General features: G+C 42.3%; 1 long non-coding RNA gene across 1 annotated transcript in view; it reads right to left on the reverse strand.

Moving 5' to 3' along the window:
• LOC130540757 (uncharacterized) overlaps nt 1-25,470 on the reverse strand; it is a 100,830-nt gene extending 75,360 nt beyond the window's left edge. Inside the window, exons 1-3 of the long non-coding RNA XR_008954747.2 lie at nt 24,841-25,470; nt 24,455-24,538; nt 20,718-20,841 (exon numbers count right to left, since the gene is read on the reverse strand). This is a non-coding gene — a long non-coding RNA (uncharacterized LOC130540757). The remainder of the gene's footprint in view (nt 1-20,717; nt 20,842-24,454; nt 24,539-24,840) is intronic.
• Between the last annotated feature and the right edge of the window lie 402 nt (nt 25,471-25,872).

Below are 25,872 nucleotides of genomic sequence, written 5' to 3' on the forward strand. Positions count from 1 at the left end.
AATTGGATCTACTGTCTCTTTAACCCAAGAGCAGTTTCCCTGTTTCCCCTGCTGCATATGTTTTTTTTAATTCCAGTTACTTGTTGAAGAAACCAAGATAGTTTTCCCACAGAATGCCCATATTCTAGAATTGTTTGTTTGCTTTCTTGCGGTGTCATTTAAGTTGTCCATCACATTTCCTGGAAGTGCCAGGGAAGTTGATTTGATTCAGATTAAAAAAAAAATTTTAGCAGCAAAACTTCATAGGTGGTACTTCGCATTTCATATTACAGCACACAGGAGGCACGTGACGTATGCCTGTTCCACCTTTAGTGTTGCTAGTGTTGATTAAGGGTGACAGTCAGTCTTTCCAGTATAAATTCCCCCATTGATAGGGTGACAATAGCAGTTTTCATGGATCTGTCCCAGTTTATGACTATTCTGCTGGTGTCCTGCTCAGTGTAATCATTTGTTCTAGATTTTTGATTTTTAAACAAACTATTATTATTAATAATTGCACTAACATTAACCAAGATGATTTCCACTTCGTATTTCCAGCTTCCACCATACTCTCATCTAGAAGTGTGGGATACACACATACAGTGAGCAGAATTCTTTAGCATGTGGTTAATGTGGAAGGCAACCAGCAATAACCCACTTCTAGATGGAATGCTCTCTTTCAAGGACCGTGCAGGTGTTTGTTGATAAAACAAGGTGTGCTCAGATGCAACTAGCTGGAGATGGCTAACTCCATCCAATTTCAGATGGTAGTGGAAGATAGATTCAATGTTACTGCCCTCATCAGACACTTGGTTTACCACACAGTTGGACAGAGGCCTGTGCTATGGCCACTAGGCTGCTGGTCACTGTGGTCATTGAGAAATGTGGGATTATAAGATAGGTTTACACAAAATGTTTATAGAAGTAGAGGCTGTGCTATTCTGCCATGGAGAATAGGAAAAGTAGTCTGAATACTCTGGCATTATCATTTATTTTATGGTTAAACGACTACAACTATGTATTTATTTATTGAGATAGGGTCTTTCTCTGTCACCCAGGCTGGAATGCAGTGGTGCAATTACATCTCACTGCAACCTCTGCCTCCTAGGCTCAAGCAATCCTCCTGCCTCAGCCTCCTGAGTAGCTGGGACTACAGGCATGCACCATCATGCCTGGCTAATTTTTTGCAGAGACGGGATCTCCCTATCTTGCCCAGGCTCCCCCTGTCTTGTCCAGCTGGTCTCTAGCTCTTGGACTCGAGCAATCTGCCTGCTTTGGCCTCCCAAAGTGCTAGGATTACAGGCATGAGCTACCGTGCCTGGCTTATTTATTTGTTTTTGGTAAACTCTTGGTAGCAAAAATCTACAAAAATGGTGGTCTATGTTTAACGAAAACTTTAATACATTTTTACTTCTTAAAAAAGTTGATGATGAATATGTAACTTGCTGCCAATGTTTGTCAACATTTACCACCCATCAGGGGGCCCATAATGATATTACTGACTGTTACTGGTGGAGGATCTTGACTAGGAGTTGTACAGGTGTTTGGTGTGTTGAGCAAAGAATTGGACAAAATGCACAAACCAAGCAATGGAAGGCAAAAGCATAGATTTAGTGAAGTGAAAGTACACTCCACAGAGCAGGAGCTAGCTGGAGCAAGAAGCTCAAGAGCCCTAGTTGCAAAGTTTCTGGGATTTAAGTACCCTTTAGAGATTTCCTATTGGTTACTCCCTGTTTAAATGAAGACTTGGCCTGCCGCCAGTTGGAGGCTGAAGTGAAGGCTTGGCCCATGACCAATCAGAGGCTGAAGTGAAGTTACACTCTATGCAAATGAAGACTTGGCCCATGACCAATTGGAGGCTGAAGTGAAGTTACCCCTTGTGCAAATAAAGACTGGGCTGGTGACCAATCAAAAGCTGAAGTGCTGCCTGTCTCCAGACCCTATTCTGCCTCACTGACCACATAAAAAGCAGAAGACAAAAATCTCATGAAGAAGCTTCATCATCTGCTTCAAAAATTGGTAATTATTTCAAGAAGACTGTGCCTAAAGATGACAATTTAGCACCTGCAGTTGCAGAAGGTGCTTTTACACATACTTAGTTAATCATGACTTTTCATTTAGATCAAATAACTAGTCTTCTAAACTAATCTTCCTCATTTGAAATTCCAAATTTTCTCATTCATTTATAGAAAGTGAAATGATAGCTATTTATATTTTCATGACATTAGCAGAACTTTGTAAACAGGTAAATGAAGATGGATTCAGATCAATGTCCTTAGAGCCTTCAAATTGAAGTTAGTTAATTCCAATAATGTTTGTGTTTTTCATCTGCTTCATGGAATCAAAATAAAGCTTTTGGAAGTTCACTCTTTGAAGGGAACATTATTGTAATAAAGTTATTGTAAATAAAGTTTGATATCAGAGATATTTATAGTTATAAAATTAGTTATATTTATGGTGATAATGACAAATACAAATTTTGGTAGGACCAACTATTGTGGTCAAAGCAATGTTTTTACTAAAATAGGAGCCTATGAGGCATAAATCTGTGATTAATTGTTACACACATGATGATAATTTTATTCAAATAAGCTAAAACATTTTACTAACCAAAATAGAAGCCGTTGTTGTCAAAATTTACAAATATTTACACTTTATCACAGTTGCAGTATTTGAGCTACAACATTTTCTTTTGTAAATTTTTTTTAAAAAAGATGATGCTTTCTCTCTTCACTGCCAACTATGAGCTGGAGTTCAGTTATGCTTGAGCCTTTGAAGAATGACTTTGTAAACCAACCTTTGTGTTCTACAAGGGCATTGAATTTTCTATTTATGCTTCTGAGAAATTTGGGTTATAGTTTGTTTAAAATCAGCTGGGAGTTTTTAATTATTGTATTCAAAGGATGACACACCAAAATCTTCAGCTTTTGAAGTTTTTGGTGAATTGTAATTATTGAGAGAAAAGCTTGCCTGGGAAGATATTAGAATTCACCTCTATAAAAGGCAAGAGAAAAACACAAGAAATTAAACAATGAGAATTCAAACTATATTTAAAATTTGATTTTGAGTTACTATAATTGCACCTTGGAATATATAGAATTGCAGGAAGAACTTTTTGATGAAGTTTTTACTTTAATTGTAAGTCTATATTCTGTATTGAAAGAAGGTCTTTGATTTGCAGCCCCTACCTTTGGTGAAACCTTAAAATAATCATACAGACAATGTATTTAATGAGTTTTATCTTGTAGGAATAGTTGTTGAAAAATAGAGTCAAATAACAAGTCTTTAAAAAATACTAGGGCTGAAATATTTATGCATTTAAAAATGGGCAATGTATTCCTCTTTTTTTTTTTTTTTTGAGATGGAGTCTTGCTCTGTTGCCCATGCTGGAGTGCAGTGGTGCCATCTTGGCTCAGTGCAACCTTCAGCTCCCTGGTTCAAGCGATTCTACTGCCTCAGCCTCCCAAGTAGCTGGGATTACAGGCATATGCCTGGCTGACAAAACATTCTTTACATCTAAGAATAGGTGTCGGTGGAAGTGCTGAGAAGGGAGGCAAATTCATATTTTTAATGGATCTCTTCATGTGAAGACAAAAGGTTAGCCTTTCCCCAAGGCACTGATTGTTTTTCCCAGGGGATCGTGCCATACTGGGGACTCAGTGTTAGCCTCTGAGTTTGGGGCGTTGGGTACCCTGGAGTCGTGGTGGCCAGATCAGACGTGGTGAAGGAAGATCGTGCTGTCGAGCATGCACAGCCTCCATGGAGCAGGCCCTGGAGTGGCTGACTAACAGGCTTTGAATGGGCTCTCTTTTCCACCTGGCTACTAGGACACTCCTCTGTCAGGAGTGTCTTTGGCCGACATATACATGAGCCATAAACATCTTTGTGTTACACGCTCATTCTAAAAGAGCCAACTATGTGTCTCTATCCTAGACTTCCTTGTCACTAATTTTTCAATTCTTTCCAAGTCTGTGAGCAAGCAGCCAAGCCATTAGCTGTTGCCTACGAGTCATTACAGATTTGTATCTCAGGCCATTTCTCCTTCTGCATGAAGTAGAAGACTAGATGTACCACTTGAAGTTCTGCCCACCAGGATAATTTGCCTTCATCACTGCCTTTCAGGGCCATCTTAAAAAGTGTAGTGCTAAAGGCATCCACATCTGGCTCATGCCTGCACACCATGAGGATTCATTTGTAGATGAGGCCTGTGCTTTATCTTTTCCTGCTAACTGGACATAGGGGACTCGCCCTGAGGTCACAGGTATGGATAAGGGTGAGGTGGTGGAGCAGTGGATGCTGGAGTCATGGCAGTGAGGGGCAGCTGTTGGTGCAGTTCGTGCATGCTTTCTGGACCTGCTTGGGCTTGGTCTCCTATATACCACTTCCAATTTGTAATGGAAAGTTGCTGTACATGTCTGACTTGGTGGTTTGGTGAATTTAACTTATGATGGACAGTTGGGTTGCACAGTCAAGTTGGTATACCCTGGTGAAGTGTAAAGCCTCTACCAGGGCCCAGCAGCCAGACATCGGCTGCTTTTATGATGGACAATAGTTGTCAGCAGAGGAGAGCATTTGGGGCTTGCCAGCTACCCCAGTGGAGCTCCACAGACACTTTCCGTACCATTGGGTCTGTTGGTAATAAGGTTTAAGTGGCAGGGCAGCTTGCACCAGAGCATCAACCTGCTGAAGAATCCTTTTTTGATTTCTGCTAAGCTCTAAACTGTCAGCCTTATGGTTTTCCTGGCAAATGAACTGTAATTGCATATACTCATACTTGCCATATATTGCCTCCCCAAACAAAAGAGGGCCACCAAGCATCATGCCTTCTTTGTGGTAGTTGGTACAAAGTGCAGCAACTTGGCTCTTATTTTAGAGGGAAGTCCCGCCACACTGCACTCCACTGGACCCCTAGAAACTTCAATATTACAGGCCCACGTGAAGTTCCACAGGGAATTATCTCCTGGCCTTTGGCATGCACATGTCTCCTTAGGCATCTAGGATCCTTAATATGATCTGATCATAAGACCAATTAGCATAATGTCGTCAATATAATGGACCAGCATGATGCTCTGTGAGATATCAAGTTCATCACAATCCCTCCAAGCTATGTAGATAAAGCTGACTTAGTCCTGAGGGTCAGGGGTCAGGTAATAGTAAATGTTGGCCCTGGCAGTAAAGATGCTACAAATGAGACTGCAGCTTTGATTGTCATTATCATCATCGGATTTTATTTCTGATAATCTGTGGTCATTCTTCATAACCCAACTAACCTTTGTTTTAGGCAAAAGTGTGATAAATTAGGGATGTGATGGGAATCACCATCACTTTGTCTCTTGGGGCTTTGATGGTGGCACTAATCTCTCAATCCCTCCAAATATGTGTTTTGCCTTTGCTTTTCTACCTTGGCTGAGAGTGAGCACTGGGGAGAGGAGGATAGTTGCTGGGGTTTCCACTTGATTCTTCCTACCATAATTTAGCCTTCACTCAACAGGTTAGGAAATGAGTGTAGAGATTTTGCTAGTTACTCTGTTATACCTATTTCTGCTGTACAATACATCTGGATTTGGGGATGGAGCTACCAGATAGGTCCACAGCCCCACTGGCCCTACAATTACATGGACTTGGGCCACAGCTGTTTCCAACACGGACTTTCATTAAGCCCTACTCTAACAGGTGCCCCACACTGGGATTTTGGATTTCTGTGTGGCCAGTGTGTACATAACCAGTGAAATCTAAATAAGGTTTATGGATCATACCAATGTTAATTTCTTGCCTGCGCTATTGTGCTACAGTTGTGTAAGATTTCAGCATTGGGAGCAGGGGAATTGTGGGCAGAGCTTCCCTGTACGTTTCTCTGTAATCCTGTGAATCTACAATTATTCAAAAGAAAAGAAAATTTTAACAGGTGTAAAATTGTTTGTTTTGCTAGGCTATTGAAAGGATTAGAGTAAAATGCATTTGGTATTACAATGTCTAGCACAGAGTAGGTTTTTAATCCATTATATTCACACAAACACAGACACACACACACACAACCCTGAATGCTTGACATTCCTAGCTTCCTACCAGCGAGGCATGAGCTTTGAGTTGTCTGCCTGTTGGCTGTATTACGCAGGCCTCATGCTGTATTCTTATTTTCCCTTTTGAACCAGGGCACCACTAGTAAAGCAGCTGTCCGAGATAATGCCTACATTGTTGGCCTCTGACCCAAGGAGCTCCCTGGCTACTCTGGGGTGTGATGGTAGCCACAGACTCACTCCACAGTACCTGGGCTGAGTGAGATCCAGCGAGGCAGCCCCACCCATGGTGGTAGAGGGTGGTGGTAGAGGTGACAGTGGGAAGAGTCAGGTATAGACTGAGATGAGGATGCTGAGAAGGCCAGGGGGCGATTGGAAACTCTGCCCTGGCCGCACCTCACAGAACTGTGGCTCTGGCCACTCACGGGCAGTTCTGCTGCGAAAGACGGGACACTGCTCATCTTCCTACTGACGCTTGTTGAAGAGCTTGGGCACGATGTCTAAATACGTAATTAAAGTTAATCTTGTTGCCATTACCTTATTCATTACAGTGATTTTCTGGTGGCTTTTATGGATCATTGTAAAACTGGTTTTGAATGAAGTATGTCTCCTCACTTTTTCCGTCTTAATTTTTAAGAGTGCCTATATTCTTTGGTTGCTAAGTAGCATGCCTATAATGTGTTATCACAGTGGTTCTATCTGAATAATTTCAGTAATCACTTAGGAGATTGCTTTAATAGTATATCATCTTAAGTGGGAAGAAATGACTAATTCTAGGCTGTTTGGAGAAAACTGACTGAAGCATTTCCTCAAAGACAGGAGGTTTGTCAGCCAAGGAACTTAAAGACAGAGCACATAACCCCTAACTCAGGGCAGTTCTCCTTCAGAAGTTTCCCCCCTGCCTCCAGTGTCTCCAGAGAGAACACACCTGCTCCAGGGACTTCAAAAGTTTTAAAGAACCAAAGGATCCAGAAGAGGAGATATTTAAAAAGGAATATTTGAGAATATTAAGGAACATTTTGTTGCCATGACTGGAAAAATTGCATTTATTACAACCCCGTAAATACAGATATGAGATGCAGAAGTAAGGCAGTGTTGGTCTTGTGAAAGCCGGGCAGAAACATGAGCAGAGTTAACTATGGAGCTATCATTATGGTTAACCCATGGGAGCCCCTAGATCTGAGACCAATCAACGACACTGCAGATGCAGCTCTCCGAAGCTGAGTTTTTTTCTTCCTCCTAGATGAGCATCCTGGAAGAGGAAGCCAGGAGCTCAGAAATGTGTTCATCTGAGCTGGAGACCAGCAGGACTAAGGCTGTGAATCTGAGCCCCAAACGCAGGCAAAGTGTGTGTTGTTCTCATGTCCAGATCCTACCCCAATCCTGACCATTTCATGGAAGTCTACAGTCTGGGTCGGGTGTACAAATGGCACGAGACGTATTCAGGTTTTTCTTATTCTGCAGAAATGTCTCCCTCAGCCTTCCCTTCTCTCACTTCTTGACTGGCTGTTTTCCCTACTTTAGCACCAAACTTTCACTGTCTCCACCGTCTCACCTCTCATTCACTATTCATCCAGTTGTCATCTGGATCCCTACTCTCCTTCCCAACTAATGACTAAACTGCTCTTCCTAACGTCAATCTGATGTCCCTAACACTGGCTTCCCTGCCTACCTTCAACCCTCTACCTGACGGGCATCTCTGCTGCACCTGCTGTGGGGCACTGGCCTGCCCCTGCTTCCTCTCTCTTGGTCTTTCTGCAACTCCAACTCCTACTTCTCCTCCTATTTCTCTCCCTGTTTCATCTTGGTCCCCTTCGCTGCCTCCTCTTTGTCTTTCCACTCTGTGATTGTTGGTGTTCGGGAGGATTCATTCCTTAGCCCTTCCTCTCTTTGCCTCTGTCCTGGGCACTCTTCCCCCACAAACCCAGAGCCATCTTATTTGTGATACTTTGTGCCACGTGCTGTACAGAGATGAATAAAACATAACTCCCGACCTCACGGCACACACTAGATCTAGAGGGAAAGACAGGCAAGGAAATAAGGAAAAGTAATAAAATGTTAGTGGTTCCATGGTACAAGTTTGGATGATATGGTGGGGGCAAAAATTCATTCTACATGAAAAGGAAGAACAGGCAGAACAATGCCCCATTGGAGGACTTACCATGTTGCATAATAATTAGAAGTGAAGGGTTGTCAGGTCTAAGGTATGCATAATAATGCACACAGAAAATGAATAAACACACACGTGTGTGTGTGTGTGTGTGCATTTCTGGGCGGGAGATGGGGTGCATGAGGAGGGTTTGGGGTAGCTGAGGCAGAATGGAGGAGACATCTAAGCATCTTGGGTCAGTGCTATTTCCCAATTATATATAAATATTTCTTTATTTTAACATCCTGTACAGCCATACAGGAACATTGCTGCCTTACTCCTTGGACTGGGAATTCCATGAGGACAGACTACATCTTAATCATTTCTGTGACCCTAGCTCTTAGTATAGTACTGTGTTTATAATGAGTGACTGATAAATGTTTTATGAACTAAATAGAGTGCAATTAATGGCTTAGATTCACCTCTATTCAGAAAAGCAACTCAACTCACAAGAGTACATTGGCAAATGAGTCATGTAGAATAGGTTTGGCTGTGATTACAAATAGCCCCAAGTCTTAGTGGTTTATTACACAAAGGCTTATTTCTCACGCACATGACTTGTCCGTCGCAAGACATCTGGGGGCTCTGCTACATATCTCCTCTCTCAGGGACCCAGGCTGATAAAATAACCACTATCTGAAACAGGTGGTCAACACTGCAGAGGGAAAAAAGAGAATGTGACAAATTGTGCACCAACTCTAAAAGCATACGCTGGAAAATGAAATGTCAATCTGCTTACACTTCATTGACCAAAGCAAGTCTTATTTGATGCCACATTTTCTTTTATGAAAGACAGTCTTCATAGGTGCAACATGATTGCTAGCTGTGGGCCCCATGCTCTGCTAGGATCTGTCAGGGAAACAGGGATAAGGGAGTGCCCCCGCTCTTTGGAGAGAGGATCACACTATAGTGAGGAAGATGGGTATGTAAACAGGTGTACTGTAATAGGTCTTGCTGGGGGAATGAGCTTTTAATGGACTGAAAAAAGATTTCTCTTTTCCTTTCTTTCTTTTTTCTTCTTCCTACTTCTCCTTCTTCTTCCTCTTTTTCTTCTTCTTCCTCCTCCTTCCTCCTTCTCCTCTTCTCCTTCTCCTTCTTCCCCTTCTTCTTTTTTGAGTGAGGCTGAAGTGCAGTGGTGCAATCAGAGCTCATTGCAACCTCTGGCCTAACTCCTGGGCTCAAGCCATCTTCCCGCATCAGCCTCTTGAGTAGCTAGGATCACAGGTGCATGCCACCATGCCTAGGTAGTTTTTTAATATTTTATTATTTAGAGACAGGATCTTGCTCTGTTGCCCAGGCTGGCCTTGAACTCCTGGGCTCAAGTGATCTTCCCTCCTTAGCCTCCCCAAGTGCTAGTATTACAGATGTGAGCAGCCACACCCTGCTGAAGAGGGAGTTTCTTCCATAAACTCCACAGGAGTTCAATTTCATGTCAGCTTACCAGCCCCTCATATGGATAGCATACAGGCTTGAGGCCTGTGAACCTCTATATCCAATATATATTTTTGTACTTGTACTAAATAGTACAATGCTTGTACTATCAAACATTGCTGGGACTATTTGTTATGTTTCAGTGTCTCCTCTCACCCTCCAGCTAGAGAACGAGGACACCAAGACAAACAGACACAATTCCATTAGGTAGCAATTGGTCTCTGTCACCTCAGTGCCTAGTAATGCTGGTGGAAGGTGGTACTTACTATGAGGATGTACTTGACACATAATGAATGAATGAGCAGATGAATGCATGAATAAATGAATGGCCATCCTTATATTAAGCACCATTCTTCTGGCTTCTCATTTCTGGTTCTTCCAGGAGTCTTCACCTAGCTCCTGTGTACACACCTCTCAGTTTGGACATAGATTTCATTGCCTGTTTTCCCACTTTTTCCCTGCCTTTGTTCTTAGCATGTGGCTCCTGACAAATAGCATCACTGTGGCCCTTGTCATTGCAGTTTCTGTTTGTCTTCCAGGGTTTCTCCACCTCTCACACTCTCTTGCCCCCTCTGAATTGAGGCCTGATTCACACTGCAGTGTTCATTCTAAGGAGCAAGAAGCAGCTGGAAAATCAACACTGTGTTTTATGTTTGTTGTGTGTACTGAGTTGAATAGTATTCCCCCAAAATTCATGCCCAGCCAGGATCTCAGACTGTGACCTGATTTGGCGATTTGAAATCAAAATGTCAAAGAGACATCTGCACTCCCATGTTTTTTGAAGCACTTTTCACAATAGCCAAGATGTGAAAACAATCTAAGTGTCCATCAATGGATGGATGGATAAAGACAATATGGTGTATAGACATAATAGAATGATAGTCTTAAAGAAGAAGGAAATTCTATCACTTGTCACAACATAGATGGACTTGGAGGACCTTATGCTAAATGAAATAAGCCAGGAGGAGAACAACAAATAAGCCAGGTAGAGAACAAATGCTGCATGTTCTTACTTATATATGGAATCTAAAACGGTTGAGCTTATAGAAGCAGAGGGTAGAATGGTGGTTCCCAGAGGCTGCAGGTTTAGGAGAATGTGGATATGCTGGTCAAAGGCTACAGAGTTTCGGCTAGAGAGGAGGAATAAGTTTAATAGGTCTATTGCAAAGCATTGTGGCTATAGTTAATAATAATGTATATTTCAAACTTGCTAAAAGTAAATTTCAAATGTTCTCACCACAAAAAATGAATATCTGAGGTGATGAATATGTTAACTAGCTTGACTTAATCATTCCACATTGCATACCAGTATTATAACATCATATATTATAACATCATATTGTACTCCATTAGTATATTATAAAATTATAATTTGTCAATTTACAAGGACTAAAAAAGAAATGTGACCTTATTTGGAAATGGGGTCTTTGCAGATCAGATGTAATTAGTTAAATGAAGGCAAAGTCATACTATAGGAGGATAGACTGTAATTCAGTGACTGGTGTCCTTATAGGAAGATAAAACAGGGACACAGACACACACACACACACACACATACACACACACACACACACATACACACACACACACACACACACACCATTCCACCACCACCAGCAACCATCAGAAGCTAGGAAGGGGAATGGAAGCTGTCCTTAGAGCCATTAGAGAGAGCCTGGCCTCTCTAATGTGAGAAAGTACATTTCTGTGGTTTAAAGCCACTCAGTTTGTGGTGATTTGTTAAAGCAGCCCCAGGAGGCGAATCCATGTTGCTCTTGTCTGGTCTTGCACTGGTAAATGATGAAGCAGCTTCTTTTCCCCAGCGGTCTTCCCAGTCCTGGCACCTGGGCAGGTGCCGCAGCCTCCAAGCTTTTGCAAACTGAGAGGGTGAGGCAAGCGGCTTTGCAGTAGTCTCCCCAAAGGTCCTCAGTCCAAATGCCCATTCCCTGCGAGCTCTGCTTCCTCATGATGGCCAGTTGTCTTTGTTGTGCTCAAGTAAGGTCAGATAAGAGCTAAAGGAGAGGCAAGAAAGAAATCTTCCTAGGTCTCTAGAGGTGCAGGCCAAGAAAGAAGGGTCAAATGGGAATTCTCTCTTCCAGCCTTACTCTCTGGGGCCAAGAAGGTGGTTAGTGAAATGGTCAAGGAAGTCATAATAAATGTCCTCGTCCTACAGCTTCTGTCGTTCTTATGGCTCAGCTATCCTTTCCTGTTCTCTACCACCCCCACCCCTCTCCCAGCTACCACAACTCCCCAAATGTAGAATTAGTTCACTCCTATAAACTAATGCCAATAGCTCATAGGAGGATGAGTAGCAGCAGTAATGCCAATAGCTAATATTTATTATGAAGTACTTATTGTGTGTCATGCAGTCTATTTAGTGATTTACAAATAGTAACCCCTTTTATCCTCACAACACCCCTATGAGGTAGGTAATATTATTATCTGCACTTTATAGATGACGAAACCAAGACCCAGAGAGGTCACATAACTTGCCCAAGATCAGCTAGCAAGTGGCAGAGGAAGGATTTGAACCTGGCTAGTCAGACTACAAAGCCCCTGTAACCTAATGACTACTATTCATTCCAATTCAACAGACCTTCCACTGTGGCCATAAACATTTCTAAGATATGACTATTTTTAATCTACAAAATGGCAATTTCTTATAGTTCAAACCAACACATACCAAGCATCCTGAGCTAAATTCTGTACGTAACAAGCACAAGATGCCTGGGATCATGTAATTCATTTTCTTCTTTTTCTTAGCATAGCACCTTCAAACATTAGGTATCATACAATGAGAATTGATTGTGGAGTAAGACAAACTTTGATTCAGATCTGGGCTCTGTTACTTACTGACCATGTGCTTTTATGTACAAGCTATTTCTCTTCTTTGAACTTCAGTTGAACTTCCTCTCCCTTATCTATAAAATGTGGGATATTAGTTCTTATATCCCAAGGTGGCTGTAAGGATAAAATGAAATAATGTATTCAAAAGTATCTAGAGCACGATAAATATTATTGATAGGAAAGGGAGACACACTGCACCCAACATCCAGTAACTTACAGTCAAGAGGAGGGAACAAAGTTATTTGTAAATAATTCTTACACGATGAACAGCTGGCCAACCAGAAGATGGCCCACCAGAAATTAAATTTGGGTTCTTCTCTCACTTGAGAGAAGTTGCCAGCTTCTTCTGTTGTGTGCATCGGTGGACAAATGCACAGAAACAGACCTCCTGGGAAGAAATGATGGAGATGCTAGTGGAGGGTGAGCGGTCCCCTTATCCCAGAAGAAGTGTGTAAAATAAGCCTTAGTTTCCTGAGTGGCTGAGGCAAAGCCACCTCAGCTCTAGGTATAACCTGTAGCCTAAGGAGTCCAGGGTTTCCTGGGAGGTAAAGCAGTGATACTCCAATAAGAGACATTGGTAAACCGAGGGTAGCACTGCAATTCAATTGACATATATCAAGAAAGGCAGGGTCAGCAGGCTAGAGAGGAACCAGGATGGCAGTCTGGTGGGCCCAAAACATTTCTATTTAAATTATGCTATAATACTATATAAACAAAAATTGCTACAAGTAAGATTTGCCCTCACAATTATTCTCAGAAAAGAGTCACTTATAAGAAAAGTTTCTTATATTTCAGGGCATATACTCAATTATGTAATTGTGAACAACAACCTTTTCTCCTCTTTGTTGAAAAGAGCATTAGCCCGATATAACCTCCTTTAATTCTAGTTTTAGGCACATATGAGTCATCTGATAGAATGAGAGCTGGAGAGAGATTAAATAAATTTTACCAATTGATCCTAGGAGGAATGGCTTCATAATAGCATGTCTTCAATATTGTTTCAAGTAAGCCCTTTAAAGATCACTTAGAGGCCTGGCACAGTGGCTTACGCCTGTAATTTCAGCACTTTGGGAGGCCAAGGCAGGCAGATCACTTGAGGTCAGGAGTTCGAGACCAGCCTGGCCAGCATGGCAAAACCCTATCTCTATCAAAAATACAAAAATTAGTTGGGCTTGGTGGCGCACACTTGTAGTCCCAGCTACTTGGGAGGCTGAGGCAGGAGAACTGCTTAAACCTGGGAGGTGGAGGTTGCAGTGAGCCCAGATGACACCACTGCCCTCCAGCCTGGGTGACAGAGCAGGACTCTGTCACAAAAAAAAAAAAAAAAAATTACTTAGTAGAGTGATATAGGATGTGGTTCCACCGTGAAAATCAAGAACATCAAGATTATGCATTGTGTTACTCTATTATCAAGATTATGCATTGCATTACTCTATTTTCATGGTTGCTGTAACAAATTACTTCAAACGCAATGGTTTAAACAACTCCGACTTATTAGTCCCCCAGTTCTGGAGGTTAGAAGTCCGAAAAGCATCTCACTGGGCTAAAATCAAGGTGTCCAGAGGGCTGAGTTCCCTCTGGGGTTTCTATGGAAGAATCCCTTTTCTTGCCTTTTCCAGCTCCTAGAGGCTGTACGCTTGGCTCACGGCTGTCTCTTCCATCTTCAGAGTAGGTTGGGTCATTCTCGTATCACATTACTGTGACCTACCCTTCTGCAGTCTCTTCCACATTTAAGAACCCCTGTGATTACATTAGATGTACCTGGATGATCCAGGATAATCTCCATATTTTAGGGTCAGCTGATTAGCAACCATATTCCATCTGCTACCTTAATTCCCCTATGCTGTGTAACCTAACATATTCACAGGTTCTGGGGATTAGCACGTAGACATCTTTGGGGGACCATTATTTTTCCTACCACGCGCACCTATAAGATTAAAAAAACAAAAATGAAAGGCTCTCTCCTAACATAATGTGAATGGCTACTTGAGGCCTGGGATAAATCCCCTCTGACAGTGCCATGTGTCAAGCAACACATATTACCAGGAAGTTAATCTACTCAGAAAATTCTTAGATGACTCAAAAGTCATTTGTTAGAAATTGACCCTGATGATCAAGAAATATAAAAGTTTGGATAAAGTTGTTGCATAAATGAGAGATGAGAAAAAGCAATATTTAAAAAACAGTATGAGTAGTTCATTAAATATGTTAAGCAGATATTTGACTATTTTTGCTACACCCCTAAGGGTTATGTATTTGAGTTAGCCAAAACACTTATTTTTTAGGTATTTTTATTTAAAAGCCGGATCCTGTGGTATTGGGGTCACCTTATATTTGAGCATATGATAAATATTTGTTTATTATAAAATTAATATAAGATCTAAATAAAAATTCAAATGGTCAGGGGGTAGATAGCAAAAAATAAAATTTTCTATTTGTCTCCTGATCCTATCCACTATTCCATCCTCTAGAAGTAACCACAGTTAACAGTTTCTTATGTGTCCTTCCAGAAATATTCTCTCCTTATAAGCCTAAGTAATCCGACTTTTGTTTATTTCTCTTAACACTCTTCTCCTGTCTCTATGCTCCCGCCCCACTGCCTGGTTTTGTTCTGCATCATTCCTGAAGCCCCAGGGCCTTTGCACTTTCTGTTTCTCTTCCTGGATGGAATATTTTACCCCCAAATCTTTGCATGCTCAGCTCCTCCTTGTCTTTCAGGTATCAGCTCAAAACCTCTTCTTCAGTGAGACTTTTCCTACGCCCATATACTCTCTATCAAATAATTCTGTTTGTATTAGTCAGCTCAGGCTGCCATAACAAAATACCACAGACTGGGTGGCTTACCCAACAGGAACTTATTTTTCTTACAGTTCTGGAGGCTGCAAAGTCCAAGATCAAGGTGCTGGCTAATTTGGATCCCTGGTGAAGGTTCTCATCCTGCTTGTAGATGACTGCCTTCTTGCTGTGTCCTTAAATGCCAGAGAAAGAGCAAGCTCTTTCGTATCTTTTCTTATAAGGGCACTAATCCCATCACAAGGGCCCTCATCTAACTCTGATCACCTCCCAAAGGCCCAATCTCCAAATATCATCACAGTGGGGTTAGGGCTTCAGCATAGAAACTTGGGGGGACATAGTTCAGTCCATAGCACTGTTCCACTTCTCATAAACTTATTACTAGTTGAAATTAGCATCTATTTAATTGCTTGTTAATGGCACATATCCCACTATTAGAACATAAACCCCACCAGAGAAGACCTTATCGGTCTTTCTCAATAGCCCCGGTCTTTGAGCCTCCATGAGCTGTCCCAGAATGGCACCAGCCCTTGAAACAAACTAGTGATTGATTTTACTGACCTATTTGCTAAAAAGACTATCTCACAATGTCTTGACTACTTATAGACTTTGCCATGCTTTCTCCACAACAGAGTAGAAGGAATTATACCAGGATTGATTAGGTGTGGAGAGTGCCCAATGCTGGACACATTCAAGCACCAGCAGTGCTCTTCAGAGCTACGTTGCTCAACTTTACAAAGTGAAGACATTTGCATGGCTTATGCCTCAAGGCACTGCTCATCTGGCCAGTCATGTGAAAAATGAATGTTGAGGATCTTTCCCTGGCTGCAAGCCTGTATGTTGATGATGAAACAAAAGCTCAGAGAGGATGAATGACAAGCTTGAGGTCTCACCTCTAGGGACAGAAGGAATGGGGGTTGGAATCCAGGTCCCCTGGCTTCCACTGAAGAACATCCTCATGACAGCCCCACTGCCTCTTCTCATTTTAGTTGAATAGCCATCTAAAGCCTGCCTCTGCTCAGATGGAGCCTCCAGTAGTTTGGCATCAAAGGCCATCCTTTGCCATCAAAGGGAAATGAAACAGAAAAAAGTTCCAAATGTGTTCCCTGGTGTGGTGTGTCTGCTCATCGCCTGTGTGGCTTGGCAGAGGCAGCCTGTGTTTGGGGCTGAGAAGACCTTGTTCCCTTTACTAGTTGTGAACATGAGGTTATGGCAAGAAAAACTGAACCAAGAAAGGAGGAGAGGAGTGACTAAAGCTAGGATCATCAATCCAGCTGGTCTGTAGGGCTCATCAGAAATCCACCCTCACTCTGAAGGTCTTCCTCAATTTCCACCATTTCTGTTGAAAACACAGACACACTACTAATGTATTCATTACAGAATACACTCTTTAAAATTGGCAAGTAAGCAAATGGCGAGCAGGCTGCATTCAGTATCAATTTGTTTTTCGGAGAGTAAAGCCTATAAAGCAGGCAAAAGACGACTTCCTCATGAGTGCTCACTTAAAATGCACACTGAGAAGGAATGAAGCGCAGATTTAATCCAAGGTTTGGGTCATGCGTCGGGGCTTTGGGACGGCAGCACTGCCAAAGTGCCTTCAGATAAACAGACGCTGTGTCTGAAAAGCCTCCTTGGCCATTTGCATTCAGGCACAGTCATGTAAGATTCCTGAGGCCTCTGGCAGGCTCCATGGTGGAAACACCAGCAGGATTGGCTCAGGCCCGAGTCTGGGAGGAGCCAGGTGTTGAGGTCACACTCCTCCTACTGTCCCTACACATGTGGGGAGGCAGAGCTCCACTGCTGGGTGAGAACACTGCTCCTGGTTGCAGGGGCCATGGAGCACCCCACTTAGTGCTGACAGCACCCTATATCCCACATCCACTCACTCTCCACCAAGAACTTCCAAGGCCACCCCACTGTGAACAGAGATATAAGAAAAAAATTGGTGATAGAGGTGTTGGAGGAGAGTAGAGAAGGAAGCAAAAGGAAAGCACAGTGAGTGCGGTTGGGGAGGGTGATTGGGAGTGAATGAAAAAAGGTGGAGCACACAGCGTTGATTGCTTAGTGAGCCAGATCGCATCACTGGCCCCACATCATCACTTTTCTTTTTCTTTTGTTTGAGAGACAGGGTCTCACTGTGTCACCCAGGCTGGAGTCTAGTGATGATCATAGCTCACTGCAGCCTTCAATTCCTGGGCTCAGGTGATCCTCCCCCTTCAGCCTTCTGAGCAGCCTGGACTAGAAGTGCACACCACCACATCCAGATAATTTTTCTATTTTTTGTAGAGACAGGGTTTCACGATGTCGCTCAGGCTAGTCTCAAACTTTTGGGCTCAAGCAATCCTTCCACCTTGGCCTCCCAAAGTGCTGGAATTACAGGCATGACACTATGCATGGCCACATCCTCACTTTTCCTTGGATCCACACTCTGTGCCAGGTGACTTTGCAGCTCCTCCCACTAGTAGGTTTCTCCAGCCCTGATTTCGGGTTTGGCCATACAACTAGCTTTGGCTGATAGAATGAGACAGCGGATAACAGTGTCCTGGTCATGAGTCTAGACCGTAGGCGGCCCTCTATGATCCTGCTTGCACTCCTGTGTCTGGGCCGTTACCATGATAAGAGCATTCCTCAGTAGCCTGCTGGTCCAGAAGTAGGAGGGACACGTGGAGCAGAGCCTAGCTCTGTGTGGATGTCCTGGTGACCTATAGTTCTCTGAACAAATTCAGCTGAGAGCAGCAGAACCATTCGACTGAGCTCAGTGGTATCAGCTGACCTCTATGTCCCAGAGAAACATTCAGAGAAATGGGTGCTGTTTTAAACCACAGAGTTTTGGAGGAGGTTTGTTGCATGTTGTTAGTGTGAGAGTTGCAGATACTAGGATGAAATCACTTTTTTCAGACCCAGGCAAAATAGAGCTGGAAGGCCAGATGGAGAGGAGGCTCATGCTTATGTGTCTGGGATAAGAACTATTTCCAGTGACTTTCTAAAAACCTTTGGAGTCCTTCATGCATCTCCTGCTTTGATAAGGTTCATCACCAGACATTCTTTAGAACTGCGGTAATTCACACAACATGTTCTTGAAGGAACATTTGCTCGGTAATGACATCTCCACCAATGAATTGACAAGAACTCTGGCTTCAAACCTCTGGAACCAATGAACTCTGTTTCTAAGCATCTTGTGTAAATCTGTTTTTTTGCTAATAAAAGTCCCCTTACCCTTCCCTCACTGAATGCATTGGTGGCTTGCCATGTCTTGCATTCCAGATTATAGTCTTATCTCTATTCCTGAGTTAACCCAGCATATTTAGAGATAATTTTCTCTGGTGTCTTTTTTGTGTAGTTAACTGATATACTTGCCTAACAGCCACACACCTTTCTTCCTTGTGACATAATCCTGTTTTTTTTAATGATGGCAATGTTACCATTTGCCAGATAATTTCTCTCTTAGGTTTTCTTTCAGCTTCGGATGACCACAGAATCTAGTTTTGGCCAAGGAGAAATAAAAGGAAATCTTATTTCTGGAAAAGATTTTCCTCCCTGATCCAAAAGCAAAGTCCTTTTCTGCCCATCCCTTTCTTTTCTGCTTGGGCACTGGCATGACTACATAATGCCTGGAACTGTGGAAGCCATCCAGTCACCATGAAATCACAGGTTCAGAGATGAAGGATTTGCACACTGCGGGTGCCCAGACAGAAGGATGAGAAAAGCTTGAGTTCTTGATCACATCGTTGAGCAGCAGACAAATCCTGGGGCCACCTACATCCAGCCTCTCACCTAGGAAACAAGAATTATCTTTATGGTTTTAACCACTGTCTGTTAGATTTTCTGTTGTGGCAGAAAAATGAATTCTTCAGTGGCAAGGGACATGATGAAGGTGGAGGAGAGAATGTGGGTGATAAGTCAGGATGTGTGTCATAGAGCAGTGAAATGAATGTTGTACTGAGAATTAGGAGACCTTTTCCTAATTAGTAGTGTAACCCTGAGTAATTTGCACAACTCTCTTGGCTGCAATGTCCTCTTCTGAGAGAAGAAGGCATGTACCTGGATGATCTCTAAGGTTTTTACAGTTCTAACATTGATTCTGAACCTACAGCAAGGGCTCTGGGTGCCATAGCTGGGCAAATATTCACAGAGGATTTTGGGGAACTATTAATTATGTTCAAGGAAAGGATTGAGAATGGTGGTTTTATAGCAAATGCTTAGGTCTGGGCTTGCAGATAATGAGTTTCTTTTTCATTTTTGAGTTTGTGCCTCATGTAAGTGTTACCTGCTCTAGGGTTCTTCCATGAGAGTGCTCATTAGATGCTTCATTTACAAAAAACGATTTGCATGCAAGGGGCAAATGCTTCCTCTTCAGCAGCAGGTGTTGTGGGAGGGAGAGAAACATGCTGGCTAATGCCTTGTCATCCAAATTCACAGAAATTTCTGGTATCCTGGGCAGGTTTAACACCATTCTAGGGAGAGAACGAAGGGAACACATCTGAATAAATTAGTCTATTTAGTTTTTGGTTCTGCAGAATAGAGCCTTGGCAGGATCCCAGAGATGCATCAGCAGGGGGAAAAATCACGTTATTTTCTGTTCTAGCCAACAGCATTTTCCTGCCCGGACTGTGCAAAATGAACTTGCTTAGCTTTGCAGCCTTCTCCAGCTGCTGCTGTTTCTCTCTGGCCTTCTGGTCACATACGGCCCTGGCTCAGTTAGGTTTATTCAATGCTATCATTTTTCTCCCATACCATTTTTCTTTCATCTCTCTTTGTGCTTCACCACAATGATATTCATTAAGCTCTTTTTCTTCCCTTTCCTCCTACCTTCTATTCTCTCTTCTTTATCATCCCACCCCCCTTTCTCCATCATCTGCTACATTGTGAAAGCATTCTTTGACATTTGCACATCAATATTCCTAAAATCTACCAAGAATTCTGGGGAACACGATTGCTCTGAGGGGGTCACAATTGTCTGATGTAATCGTACAAAAGTATTTTTTAGCAGCTACTATTTGCTGTTCAAAGAGAAGTTCAAAGCTAGGATCCTGGCATGTTGGATAAAAGTGGAATTTGGAAGAAGGGCTAATTCTAGAGCAGAACCAGGGCAGGGCAGTGGAGACCCCTTGAACATGTGAACTACATTCATTCGTAGACATGTTTTACATTTACCAAAGATGACTGCCAAATTCCAGGACACTGAGCTTAAGACTATAAAGGGAGACAAACCACCAAATGTACACCCTTGTCATAGATGGAGCTTTTTTTTTTTTTTTTTTTTTTTTTTGAGACAAAGTTTCACTCTTGTTGCCCAGGCTGGAGTGCAATGGCACGATCTTGGCTAGCTGCAACCTCCGCCTCCTGGGTTCAAGCAATTCTTCGTGCCTTAGCCTCCCAAGTAGCTGGGATTACAGGCACGCACCACCATGCCTGGCTATGTTTGTATTTTTACCGGAGACTGGATTTCACAATGTTGGCCAGGCTGGTTTCGAACTCCTGACCTCAGGGGATACACCTACCTTGGCCTCCCAAAGTGTTGATTACAGGCATGAGCCACTGCGCCTGGCCCTGGATGGAGCTTTCATAGAGGAGGAGCAGATGGAGTTGTCAAGGCAAAAATGTCCACTTTCAGCCACGTTTGCCCTAGGAGATATCAAAATCAACATTGTGTCTCTTCCTAAACCATTCTAAGCAGCTGAAATGGACCCAAACACCAAACCCCTACAGGCCCAACCAAAGACTCTTGCTTGACCAATGAATTACTGGATTTGTTTGAGCCAACTGGGTTCAGGCCTTTGGGTTCACTGGGGCCACCTGCAATGCTGGTGTTCAAACCCTAATCTGTGAGCCCTCATTTTCTAGATTGAAAAATCCCTAACTTTCCCCCTCTCTGCTAACTATTCAGTGAATTTCTTTACGAGTGTGTGCTTCCTTGCCTGGAAAGTTAACAAACTTGGTTTTGTGGTTTTTATTTATTTTATACCTCTGGTGGCCTATGTTTTATTATTTTTCAGAATGCAGGCTGTCGGGGAGCCAACTATCACTTAACATCTGGCAGCAGCACAGAAAAAATTCTGAACATTAAGACCAACTGAAAGAAAGCCCCAAACCAAACCAAACCAAACACAACCAAACCAAACCAAACAAAAAACATAAACCAGTAACAGCAGCACCAACAACATAATAACAGCAAATCTCACTCATCAGACCACCTTGCTGGGAAATGCTACCCAAAATAATTTCCTGACTCAGGTCATTTAAACTTGGAGTTGATTTCAACCGGACTAAGCCAATTTCAATAGTGGTCTAGATTTGAATACTGCTTCTAGATGTTTGTGTGACCTCCTTGTTTGGTTTAGCATTCAAAGTCTAGTAGACTGATAAAGAACCAAGGCCATAGGGCCGGGTGCTGTGGCTCCTGCCTGTAATTCCAGCACTTTGGGAGGTCGAAGCAAGTGGATCACCTGAGGTCAGGAGTTCGTGACCAGCCTGCCCAACATGGTGGAAACCCATCTCTACTAAAAATACAAAAAGTTAGCAGGGCATGGTGGCGGATGCCTATAATCCCAGCTACTTGGGAGGCTGAGGCAGAGAACCACTTGAACCCGGGAGGCAGAGGTTGCAATGAGCTGAGATTGCGCCACTGTACTCCAGCCTGGGCGACAAGAGCAAAACTCCATTTCAAAAAACAAACAAACAAACAAACAAACCCCCAAACAAAACAAAGCAAAACAAAACAATGAACCAAGGCCATAAAGTTGACAAAAATCACTTGTCTGTTACTTTTGAATTATTCATCATGTGTGCAGCACAATCTGGTGAACTTAGGTGGAAGCTGTGCATGTTTGACTTTTGTTCTATGAAACATGGATTTGCTCAGAAGAATCCTCCCAGAAGTTTAGTTCACTTTGATTTGTGGTATTATTAAAGGAACCCAGGAGATTTTCAGTTCTAACTGGTGTTTCTGCAGCACAACTTTCAAATCCTGGGAATTCTGAATCCTGTATGTAGTTCCTCACTGAAAGAAACGTCCAGCACTTTCCCCATAAGTGTACTTTCCTCTTACATCAAGATGCTGTTATGATTTGCTTTCCCCCTCACGGCAAACTACTAATGTACTTCATACTTGAAAAGGGAGTTTGCTGAAAATGTAGCAGAATCTATTTGATGTACATCTTGCTGTAGCCTTAAAGTATTACAACCCAATCTTGTTTCTGCCTCTGGCTGTTCTGATCTTTAAAAGATTTTGGTTTTTAAGACAAAGTACATGATGATTTGCATGTACTGAAGAAGATTGTGATCCAATGTCTTTGATGGTGGCCTTCCCTTTTATTGCTATCTTCAAGTAAGGTTTATTCAGTGCCTACTGTTCAGGGCTTTATCCTGGGAATATACAAAACGATGTTTGAGTATCTTGCCTCTGCCTTCTAGGAGTTCAACTTAAGCCATCTTACTTCTTCCCTCTCTCAAACGTTTTTAACAGGCAGAAAAATGAACATAAGAGGAATTCTTCAATAATTTAAGAGACAGGCCAGAACAAAGGCTCCTCCGAAGAATGAATGTTTAATGGCATGTTTCCAGAATGTAGGCTGCAGGAGAATGTGCACCCGGGGTGGGAGTGGATCAAAGGAAGGAGGTTAAATTATGGTTTATTTCTCATCCTTTTGTAGAACTCTTTCTGCAAGACATAGTTTCTTGGAGGATGTACCAGTTATCAATTGCTGTATAACAAGCCACCCTAAAACTGAGTGGCTTAAAAAGCACAGTGATTTATTATCTCTAAGGATCCTTGGGCTGGAAATCTGGGTGGTTCTGTTACTTGTCTTGCCTGGGCTCACTTACTGGCTGTCGTCACCTGGGAGTTTGGGGCTGAGGGTCTAAGATGGTATCACTTACTGTCAGCAGATGGTGCTGACTGTGAGATGGGGTGTCTCTGTTCTTTTTCACACAGTCTCTTATCTTCCAATAGACCAGAATGGACTTCTTCACAGCATGGTGGTCTCAGGGTCCTAAGACCTAGCCTCTAGAACTTGCACGGTGCTACTTCTGCTACATTCTATTGGTCCAAGTGGGTTTCAAGGACCTTCCAGATTCAAGAGGTGGAGAAATAGACTCCATCTTTTAATGGAAGGATCAAAGGGACATAGACCCAGAAAGCCATGATTCACTGTCATTATTATAACAATCTGTCACAACAGAACTGGGGTCAGATGAATGGGGATGAGGGGAGGGCTAGAAGATGGGGGGACAATAATCTAAGAACTGAAGACAGAGACTTCCTTTAGAATCTTTGTTCCTGTCTGCAATTATAGGATTTTCATGTGTCAGCAAAGGATAGGTTGTCTCTAGTTATTTGTTTCTGGGGAAACAGGCTCAAAGGGATGTATTAGTGAAGGAAAAATCATCAATGCTAGCAATTTTATTAATGTTTGGCACTTGGGGAAAATATGTAAAATGGAAAAGCAGAACAAATAAGAATACCAAAGAGATGTGGGGAGGTTATGTACCCAGATGCAAGTACACTAAAACAGAAGATTTTATCAGGAAATTATACATACATTATATGCTATATGTATATATTTAGCATACACATGAAATTCTTTCTTCTATAAGATAAAGTCAACTTAGGGTTGAAGCTTTTAAAGGTGGTTTTCCTTTTTACAGCCCTGCAATTTAGGCAGGCCATCACAGGGCAAAAGACATGTGGGTCCTTTTATTCAAGTCTCTTAGAGTCACATTCATGAATTTCTTATACATAGTCGGGAAACATTAACCCTTTATTAAAGGAATTTAACCTAAAATCCATTATAAACTCGTTTTTTTAAACGTGACTTTTAGAAAAAATTCTCGTAGCACATTGTATACCTTTCTCATCAATCTTAAACTTTTCCTTATTCATTTTCTCTGAATCTAAAATCAATAGTCTTTCCAAGCAGTTTCTGTCTTAGCAGCTACTATCATTTGTCTGTTGAAGCCACAAGAACACTTCAGTCTTCCTTCCGAGGTTAGTGGACTTCATTAAAGAAATAGCTTTAGTTTTCTTTCCAGCATGCCATGTCTCTATTTTCTTTATCATGCGGAAGTGAAAAAATGTCAAATAAAAGAGGAAAGAAGTCACAGAGATCAAGTTGTGTCTTTATCCACTGCTAGTTGACCCTTGAATTTATTTTTGCAGAACTTCCTCATCTTTTCCTCCTTTTAATTGATTTCTCTAACCAGAGCTAGTATGAGTCTGAATGAAACATAGGCAGCTTACACTTTCTCCATCCGTCATAATCGATAACCACTTCCTTATAAGCTGTCGTAACTTCAGGCTTCTATGGCAACTTTCTTGGTGGACCTACAAGAATTTTTAACAGTTTGAAAACCAATCTTAAAGGTTAGAAAGGTTGACTCACACCACTTTTATTGTATAAATGCCTTCTTTATTCCTTGAGCCAGGACAACTCAAGTAAATCAGGAAATAGGCAAGAAAACAAAAATCACTCATTTGGAGATGTTTACTCTGAAATATATGTCTTAACTATGCCCCACGCTGAGACATCATTTTGAAAAGTGTTCTAGTTAGTTCTAAATGAACTTACCTAATTCTCTTCCCTCCACAGCCCTCAGATAACACAAGCAATGGCCCTCCTCACTCACCAACTCAAGCAACGGTGCATCTCCACCTGGTATTGTGGTGTGGCAGGTCTATGTGGCAAGGGTTTTGTCTCCGTACTCTGGGTGAAGGTGTTGAAGATGATCCTGAGGCCCCAGTTCTCTGGAGGGAGTCTTGCGGGTAGTTAACTTCTGCTGAATCTCAGTATAGCAGTGCAAGGTCAAAACCCAAAATGCGCTCAATCTTGAGTTGTTGAAGTTGGATGAAAAGTGAAGTCATTATTGGGCATGACATCTGGTGTTTCAGTCCCAAGGCCACAAGCAGAATGTTACAATCTCTGAAGCTTAATGATTTTGCATTTCATGTAGCAGCTTAAGTTTTTCACAGCCTGAACTCAATTAATTTTCACAGCCCACTGTGGAGGTGGAGAGGGAAGTGCCATATATTTTTGCAGTAGGTGTGATAGCCTGTCATTGATCACTCATTTGATGAACACCAAAACTTTGCTTGCACTTCTGGGAGGACAAAGAAGCCTCCTAACTGTCTGGTCTGTGGATCAGGTGCCGCAGGTCCTCTGCTCTAGACTATCAATCTTTTCAGCTGGTCATTTGGAGGGCATTACAGGGCAAACCATGCGCAGTTGAGACCAATGGCCTGTGCCCATGGGCAGAACTGTCTGTTGATGGGCAGAAAGGACAGCTCTAGATAACAAGCATGTGAACAACACCCCCTGGTGTTGGTGAGGATGGATCAGCAGGCATAGACATAAACTGCTGTCAGGGCTGTAACAGGAGCAGGCTTTCCTACCAACAGTGCTCAGGCAATGGAGTATCAGTGTGGTGATATATCATTATTCTAATTGGCTGTTTGGGTTTCATTGTATGGGTATGCTATAATTTATTTAATCAACATTTAAGTTGTTTCCAATTTTTCACCATTACAAAAATGCTTAATGACCATCCTTGTATATCTTTCTCTGTCACCTTGACCCATTATGGCCTCGGGGGAAAAAAAATCCCACGAATGGAATTGTTGATTCAAACTTTAAAATACTAATACATAGGGTCAAGTGACCA

This window comes from Pan paniscus, chromosome 14 (assembly GCF_029289425.2).
Source record: "Pan paniscus chromosome 14, NHGRI_mPanPan1-v2.0_pri, whole genome shotgun sequence".
Lineage (NCBI taxonomy): Eukaryota > Metazoa > Chordata > Mammalia > Primates > Hominidae > Pan > Pan paniscus.